An 8,865-nucleotide genomic window follows, 5' to 3' on the forward strand; every position below is an offset into this window, starting at 1 on the left:
TAATCAATTCTAAGAGTATTACAATTGCTTCTTAAAAGCTATAATCACAAACTGTGATATTTCTCTTAACGTTTAAGCTTAATCTCACTAATATATTACAACAGCAATGTAGTGAGCTTTGATGAAGATGAAGATTTTGAGCTTTGAATTTGAATAGCGTTTCAGCAAGTTAATTGTTTTGCAAATCGTCAGAATTGTTAACCTTGCTTCTCATCAGAACTTCATATTTATAGGCGTTGGAGAAGATGACCGTTGAGTGCATTTAATGCTTTGCGTGTTCCGTACAGCATCGCATTTAATGTTATACGCTTTTGTCAACTACCTCGAGCCTTGTTCACGCTGTGTCTACTGACGTAGCCTTTAGTAGCTTTTAACGTTCCTTTTGTCAGTCAGCGTAGCTTGCCACTTGTACTTCCTTCTGATCTGATGTTTGTGAATACAACGTTTGAATATCATCAGAGTCAAACAGCTTGGTGCAAAGCATCTTCTGATCTTCTGACCTTGAAGTGCTTCTGAGCGTGATACCATCAGAACTTCAGTGCTTCTGTTCTCTTGTTCTTCTGATGCTTCCATAGACCCATGTTCTGATTCTGCTTCGACCATCTTCTGATGTCTTGCCAGATCATGTTCTGATGTTGCATGCTGAACCCTTTGAGACAAAGCTTCTGAGCGCTGAATTATGCATACTCTTTATATATTTCCTGAAAAGGAAATTGCATTGGATTAGAGTACCATATTATCTTAAGCAAAATTCATATTATTGTTATCATCAAAACTAAGATAATTGATCAGAACAAATCTTGTTCTAACAGTATTCTCCCAACTTATATTTACTACGATTTTGTAAACACAAGGCCAAACACGACAAACACAAACACGAAGGGGTGAGTTTTGAAAGTATTTGACCAAAGTAACAGAGAACACACAAATTATTGAGTAAACATGGTACTACATCAATTAACATTAAATTTGACGAGGGCGGTGAGATGCATACGGTGTCCATACCACATCGTCCACAATCAGTGTGTTGAGCCTCCGCCTATACTCAGCCACACCTCCGGGAATGGCCTGCCACAGCATGGTAAAAGTTGCCAGTCCCCACGCCCAAGTGGGAGTGTTTAAGGAGCTGAACACACACAAGTACTGCACATCAATATAGTTACCAAACTTGTCCTTAAAAAGAGTACATGCCATAAGATGTGGCATGTACGCCCTAGCGGTAGCCTGATACGTCTGAGCAGCTACATGCTCATGGTATCTATCCCTGAGCCAAGACATCCGAAGATGTAAACCACGGTTATTCGAGAACTCATCATACACCGTCCCCTGAGATACCTCTAAGTCCTCCATAGCCAAGCGCAACGCTGTCGCTTGGTTAATGTAAGGAGGTGTGAAGAACGTACCAACAATGGGGATGTGGAGGAGAGCATCTACATCATCCAGTGTCACCGTCATCTCCCCGAATGGAAGGTGAAAGGATGATGTCTCTGGGTGCCACCTCTCAACAAAAGCAGACATCAGAGAGGCATCCAACATGGTAAGGAAGCACTGAGAAAACTCCAGCAAGCGAAAGAATCTAACAATACGACTAACCCCCTCAGGCATAGGATCCCTCGGGAAGTTCTTCAGCTTCGACCCTTGTGAAGCGATCCTCAGCGCTCCTCGCTCCTGTAATAGGCAAAATTAAAATATTATAAACAAACTACCGTAAAGTAGCATAAAGTAAAATATTAATTATTAAATAGTTACAAATATATATATATATATATATATATATATTCCCTGCCATATTCGGTGAGCGATATGGTCAACATATCTTATGAGCATGGACACGTCTTTAGGTCCTCCAGGAAACCTTCCATCAGTGTGCACTGATGGATCAGTAGACGCCCTGGCAGTGGTGTCTGTATCGGTCGGAGACACCTCATCCACATACTCAGTAACAACAACCTCCTCAGGCTAAGCCTCCACCAACTACTCAACTACAAGCTCCTCAACAACAAGCTCCTGGGTAGATGTGTGTCTCTAACGACGTGGTGGGCGGAACTGCATCGCCTGCTCCACCAACTGTTTCCGATAAGAACTGGTCGGAGGACAGCGTCCAGCTCTAAGATCTGAAGCCTGTGCCTCCTCATCTCTAGCACGAGTCGCTGCTGCTCTGTCTACGGTCCTGTCGGCTACTGTACTGTCTCTTCCTCTGGTCCTCACTGAAACAAATTAAAAAAAAGGGGGAAATTAGAAAAACAACAAATTACCCAAAATTTTGAAATTTCCGATATTTTCCAAAAAAAAATTATAACTACCATAAATTTCAAAAATTCCGATATATGTTTTTCTAAAGTTCTCAGAAATTTAAAATTTTTGGTGGCAATAAATTGGAAATTTTGAAATTCCCGGTTGTGATTAACCGGAAATTTTGAAATTTCCGATTTAAATATACCATAAATTTCGCAAATATACCGTAAATCTTACTGTTTTTCGTAAAATTTGAAAATGTTTTGTAAATTTTACATTTTGGGTTTTTCATTGTGATTGGGAGGTGGCATATTAAATCGTTCAAAATCAATCATTTGAATAGAAATATAATTATTTTGGGGTATTTAATGGGCCAAACATTGGGCCTTAAAATAAAATACTTCTAAAATCTGCTTCATTTAAAAACACATATACATAATTATATATATTAAACAACTACAAATCTTGATTCATTCAAGACCATGTACTATGCAATTTTAAACACCAAGTTCTTGAGCATATAAATATTTACTCGCACAACCAACAACATAAATAAACTGAATAAAAGTCAACTTTACATATCTAATAATAATAAACTGAATTCATTGGTTACATTTCCAGCCAATATGCAAAGCATAATCATGTGATTCTATTTCTAGCCAGTAGTAATCTCAGCATTACTCAACGATTCCATTTACAGCCACTGTCGAAACATTGAAACATATAAGTTATTAGTGCAAATTAACGCAAAAGAGAAGTAACTCTAATTTGTATGATAATACAGGAAGAACATGATAATTGATAGTGAAAGTTGAATACCTCTAATCTGCTGGAGTCATCAGTAGAAGTGGCATTGGCACCAACTTTTGCAGCAACCAAACAAGGCAAGCAAGTTCGGGCACCAAACTGCACGAAGGTTGATAATAAATCATGAAAAAAACTCCAAATAGTCATAAATTTCGAAGAAAAAACTCACTTCAACAACGTCTCTCCTGAAAATCGATCCTGTTGTTCTGTATAGTTGGTGGAGCAGCATAGTTGTTGTAAGTTTGGGATCATGGAGCATCATAGTTGTTGTTACAGTAAGAGAATTCCAAGTTGTTTCATCAATAATCTCAACCACAACCTTATGCTATCAAAGCAACAAAAGTGTTGATTTAAAAACTAATAATTAATGTTGATTTATCTAACTAAAATTGTGAAAGATTAAAATAATATGCACAGTACCGGCTTTGACAGAATCTTGCTTTGTGACAGAATCTTCCTTAATCCAGCATCCAAATCATATAAAAACTAATAAATAGTCTTGATTTAGTTAACTAAAATTATGAAAGACTAAAAGGGTGATATTACAAATCTTGCTTTGCCATCCAGTACCTGTTTTGACAGAAACCAGAAACTAAGTTCTACCAAATTCTACCAAATCTTACTTTGCCATCCAGTAGCTGCTTTAACAGAAACCAGAAACATAATTACAAATAAATATGTGTTATGATAAAAACAGAATCACATGTGAAGCAATTGTAACATTGATTCCTTACCCAAAACAAACTTCTGACACTAAATTACTATGAAACCAGAAGTGGCTGCCCAAAATGCTACGAGTCGTGGCTTCAAAACTAACTTACTAATTATAGTGGTTTAAATATTATGAGTTATTGAAGACTTCAAAAAATTCAAAAAGTGGCTGCAAGTATAAGAGAAAAAATGGTTTAGTATCTCAGAGAATGGTTGCAAGTATAAGAGAAAAAGCTGGTTGTATAAGGGAAAAAATTCAGCATATACCTAAAGGAGATTTAAACAGGCCCACAGCCTACTCTGGAGCAGTTGCTCCAATCAATGGTAACACCTACATGAAACTTTGCAACATATCAAAAAATATAGTGAGGCTAAAGTCGTTGAAATAATGTTAAAAAAACAGTTTTGTTTCAGAAAATACCTGAACATATTGAATCAGTTATGCCATGTTCTTCAAGCATATCAAGGACATTTAAGTCGTTCTCGTCAGAAGGCATCAACCAATTTTGAGAACAAATAAGCGCCTCGGCTATTGCCGGACTTAAAGAACTCCAATACACGTCTAAAACTCTCCCATAGTACTAAAAAAGCATTTTCGGATGCTACGCTTGAAACAGGTGTTGCCAAAACATCCCTAACCAAAGTAGCCAATATGGGATAATAGGTGGAATCCTCCTTCCACCATTTTATAAAGTTAAAACTTTCAGCATCTCCCCAACATGGGTCACCTAAATACTTCTCTGGTTCATTTTGATTAGTAACGGTGTCTTTCTCCTTCAAGTATTATTTAAAAGCATCAGTCCTTGTAAAAAGTGATGATTTTCTAGTTTGGCTACATGTTTCTCTGAGGGAAGTGCTACCGCATGATGCATCTAAGAGGGCAACTCAACAATCTTATTATGCTTAGATTTATACCAATTGTACAGTTTGAATCAACTTTTTTTGACACACTTAACATTTTTCTTAGCAAGTTCACTACCATCCCCATACATGTCATTGAAAGATCATTGAACATAATCAAACTTAAACCTATGGTCAAAGATAACTCCAAAATAGAGAAAATGATTCACTTTTACAACATCCCCAATATTTATCATGTCTGGTCCTCATATTTAATATTTATCATATTTGGTCCTCATATTTGAAACCATTGGAGTCACATATGTATTCATGTCCAAGGACGCTTCTTGAGGCTTGCACAACTTGGTTGGTGCATAGAATGTTTTCAAAAAAATCATAAAAGCCATTCAAATGCTGCTTGGAACTTCTCAGCGGCGTCCAACATCATGTAGGTGGAATTCCACCGTGTGGAAACATCAAGGCCAAGTTTTCTTTTACATGTTATTCCTACAATTTCTATACACTCCTTAAACTTTTAAGCTCTTTGTGGTGAGGACCTCACAAACCTAACAACATTGCGAACACTTTCAATAGACAACTCATCTCTCTACACCAATTAAAGCATTCTTGCTCTTAAGTCTTTTACCCAAGTAAGAAACAGCCACATCATTACATATTGTGTTGTCAAGGGTAATTGTTGATACTTTCCTAAGCCCCCATTCCTTCCAAACATCTTCCATTCTTTTACCAATGGTGTCACCCTTGTGATTAGGAACTAAACTAAAACTGATAATCTTTTTACGATAGTTCCATTCATTGTCAATGAAGTGGGTCATGTAACTAAATTTTTGAATTGAAGTCCAACAATGTGGTTAGAAGCAAAACAAAGTAATAGCCTTCTTACATGATTGTGCATTAAACCTTTGGCTTATTGAAACTAAAAAACCACTCTCACCGCTTACAAGGTTTCTTTGTGTGGTTTCTTTGTATGGGGAACCTTCTGTAAAAGGTTAGATGCACCGGTATCTCTTGCGGCAATGTTTCCACGCGTCTATTTATTTAGGTTCATCCGGTAAAATGTTAAAGTCTAACCAAACCGATGAAGTTTTCCTAGTTCCACTAGGATTAACTTGTCTTTTTGTCCTAGCAGGGAGAGGGGGAAGGGGAGGAAGTTCATCTTCGGGTTATGTAGGTTCGGCATGAGAAACAGAATGTTCCGGCACTGAAAATATTTTGGTAAACTATATTAATCAGACACACTAAAAACCAGCAATAACAACCAAACACTAAGAAAAACTAACAAACACAAACAATCATCAGTTTTAAACACACAAACAAAGAGTAACAACCATCACTTTTAAACACACAAAGAAAGACTAAATCATTTTACTTCACATAACAGTAACAACAAGTAGAATTCTCATACAAAACATGCCTTGGAAGTTCATAAAGGAAGCAAGACAACATGAAACAGAAGCCTTGTCAATCAAGGCTAAATAGTTACTTTGAAACATATTAATCATTTCTAACACTTCTTTACTTGACTATTCAACTAGTATATAAGCTAATCAATCTTTACTTCAAACAAAAAGTAATATAATTGGTTGAAGTTCAAATAAATTTACTACACATATTGAAAATTTGAAATTGAGCCTTGACTGTGCCATATAAAATAAGCATCAGAATACATTACTTGTCACACACTTGTCAACAAACTTTAACATTTAATACAACCAAGCCAATACATTACTTGACTTCAATAGTTAACTCATGTACACTTTTAAATTTAATAAAACCAAGCCAATGTAATAATAACACTGCTATTGTGTAGTAAAATGAAAACATAACAGTAGGATGGAAAATGATAACACTTTTAAATTTAATACATGGATACTATCTAAGCACAATCAAACTTTTAAATTTAATACAACCAAGCTAATATAATAATAACACTTTTAATTCATGAATACTATCTAAGCACAATCACCACCGAATGAAACATGACAGTAGGATGGAAAATGAAAATTTAGTCCTTCAAATTCGACGAGAGGAAAATGCAATCACACATAATTTTAATTTTATGAAGGTACTAAACATAAGAATATTCTTGTTAAGCCATAAATAGTTTGCAAAATATTTCATATTTAAATTCTCCTCTCTTTAGAAATTATATAAACTGTTGACTGCATTATTGTTAAAGACATGTTAACTTGTTAGGAAAGACATGTCAATAATTTCTCATACTGTTTTTTGCAGACACAAAACACTACCTTCAACTGCATTATTTAGCATATGAACACCAACCATATATAGCATATTTGTCAGAGGGATACTGTGTTAAATAGTTTACTCTTCATGAAAAAGACCTGTTGTGTTTTGTCAAATAGACCTGTGGTGTTTTGACGAATATATTTTCATTTTTTCACAGCAGTCCAAAAAAGCATTAAAATAGAAGTTATGAAAGCTTACCAAGTTAATCAAGAAAATCACAGTAGTTCATCAACAAAGCCGTCGATAATAAAGGAGTGTTTGGACTTTGGTTGCTTGCAATAATAGGGAGAAAGAGTGTGGCGGAGAGCAAGATTCAGCATAGCAGAAGAATAGGAAGAAAGAATAGGAATGAATAAGAGATTTTGGGGTTTGCTTTTGATGAATTCAGAGTTCAGACTATAAGCTACTCCTTCAACTTAGGATTCTTTAAAGGAAAATGAGAAACTGACTAGTCTTACATGTGGTCCATGTGTAAACAAAAATGGTAAAACTGAAAAGTTAATCAAAAAGTAAATTTGACTTGGAGTATCATGTAAAGTTGTTAAAGTGTATATAAAATAAACAAATGTTACTCCTCTCTTTAACTTTTTATTACTTTTTCTACTTTTAACTGTGAGGGTAGTTGTGTGTAGTTGTTGAAGGTTAGGTTGAGTTATGAGTGTGTAAGAGGGTCACATGTCAATGCAAAGTGTGACATCTTGCCACAGTACTTTCTTGGACGCTGTGAGAAAATGAAAATACTATAAGAAAAAGCATTTTAGAACTCTACCAAATCAAATGCTACCGAGTACTGACAAATCTTTTTCATTTTCTTTGGTATTTAACAAAGAAAAAACATTTGATAAAGAGAATTTTTTTATCTACCTCCCTATCTTCTTGGTCACCCCTGACGAAAACCCTAAAATGTCCATAAATTTCTGAAAAATATTTTTGAAGTCACTTTTTAATGAAAAAAAAGTGGTTTCGGAAATTCACTTCCAAAAACATATTTTTTTAATGAAAAAAATTGATTTCGGAAATGTACATTCGAAATAATGTTTTTTTTCCAGAAAATAAGTGAATTCGGAAGTGCATCTCCGAATTCACCCCCCTTAGAAGAATTCAGAAATGTACTTCCGAAATAAGGACTGATACAGAATAAAAATAACAAACAACGATTCGATTTATTTAAAGGATGAAGATTACATCGATCACATTACATAAAATTAAAGTTACATATTGTTAAACACGGGTAGGTGAGGATGAGTCAAAATTTTGATAACGTCGGCCCCCGATCTTTGAAGTTTCACATCCAACTCGATCGAACCCTTCGAAGAAAATCGATAGAAAGTTGTCCACAAAACCGCTAAATCTTCGTCGTTCTTGACCTCGAATGGGGTGAACTCAACGTCTTCGTCGTCGTTAAGCGATGGCGAGCGATACTCAAAGCTTGACAACCTTCCGATTTTCCGGATATTGCAATAGCGTGTTGAGCGACGTTATCAATTCCGCGAACGGCGTGTCGCGCGAGAAGCGGAATTGGAACGGCATCGGGTAGCCACTGGTGAAGTAGACAAATGCTAGGTGGGGGTAGGTTTGTGTCATTGGTGTTTTATGGTGTGATGAGGATGAAAAGGATTATGTTGTATTTATAGACTTATTGGAGTAATAATGGCCCAACAAACCTTATCTTGCATTCAGTGGATGTTTCAGAAATGAACTTCCGAAATAAGTCCAAAAACATGTATATTTCGGAAATGAACTTCCGAATTTTGCAGAAACAGAGGTGAAAATCACATTTTGTGCATTGCATTCTGTTTTGAGATAACAATAACAATTACATACAAAATAGGCATAACATAAACAATGACAACATTAAACATACTTATATTATATATGTATTGAATCGGTTTGATTTTACATGGTAAACGACAATACATACAAAAAATGACATGCACCGGTCATTAAAAAAACAGTCCGGTTAAAACTAAAATTCGCCGAACCAATCGGTGGCGCTTAGAT

General features: G+C 35.6%; 1 long non-coding RNA gene across 9 annotated transcripts; it reads right to left on the reverse strand.

Annotated features, from left to right (window-relative positions):
- Positions 1–612: 612 nt before the first annotated feature.
- On the reverse strand, positions 613–7,339 carry LOC131660247 (uncharacterized). Of its 9 annotated transcripts, none has more exons than XR_009300777.1 (9): positions 7,063–7,337; positions 4,175–5,815; positions 4,021–4,094; positions 3,777–3,922; positions 3,613–3,683; positions 3,463–3,528; positions 3,212–3,367; positions 3,055–3,141; positions 2,555–2,938 (listed from the first exon to the last, which is right to left on the reverse strand). It is a non-coding gene; the product is annotated as an uncharacterized LOC131660247 (long non-coding RNA). The 9 variants fall into 9 exon arrangements; XR_009300781.1 differs by having other exon boundaries at positions 2,556–2,938; positions 3,463–3,499; positions 3,613–3,680; XR_009300774.1 differs by having other exon boundaries at positions 2,558–2,938; positions 3,613–3,680.
- Between the last annotated feature and the right edge of the window lie 1,526 nt (positions 7,340–8,865).

This window comes from Vicia villosa, linkage group LG3, assembly GCF_029867415.1.
Source record: "Vicia villosa cultivar HV-30 ecotype Madison, WI linkage group LG3, Vvil1.0, whole genome shotgun sequence".
NCBI classification, from domain to species: domain Eukaryota; kingdom Viridiplantae; phylum Streptophyta; class Magnoliopsida; order Fabales; family Fabaceae; genus Vicia; species Vicia villosa.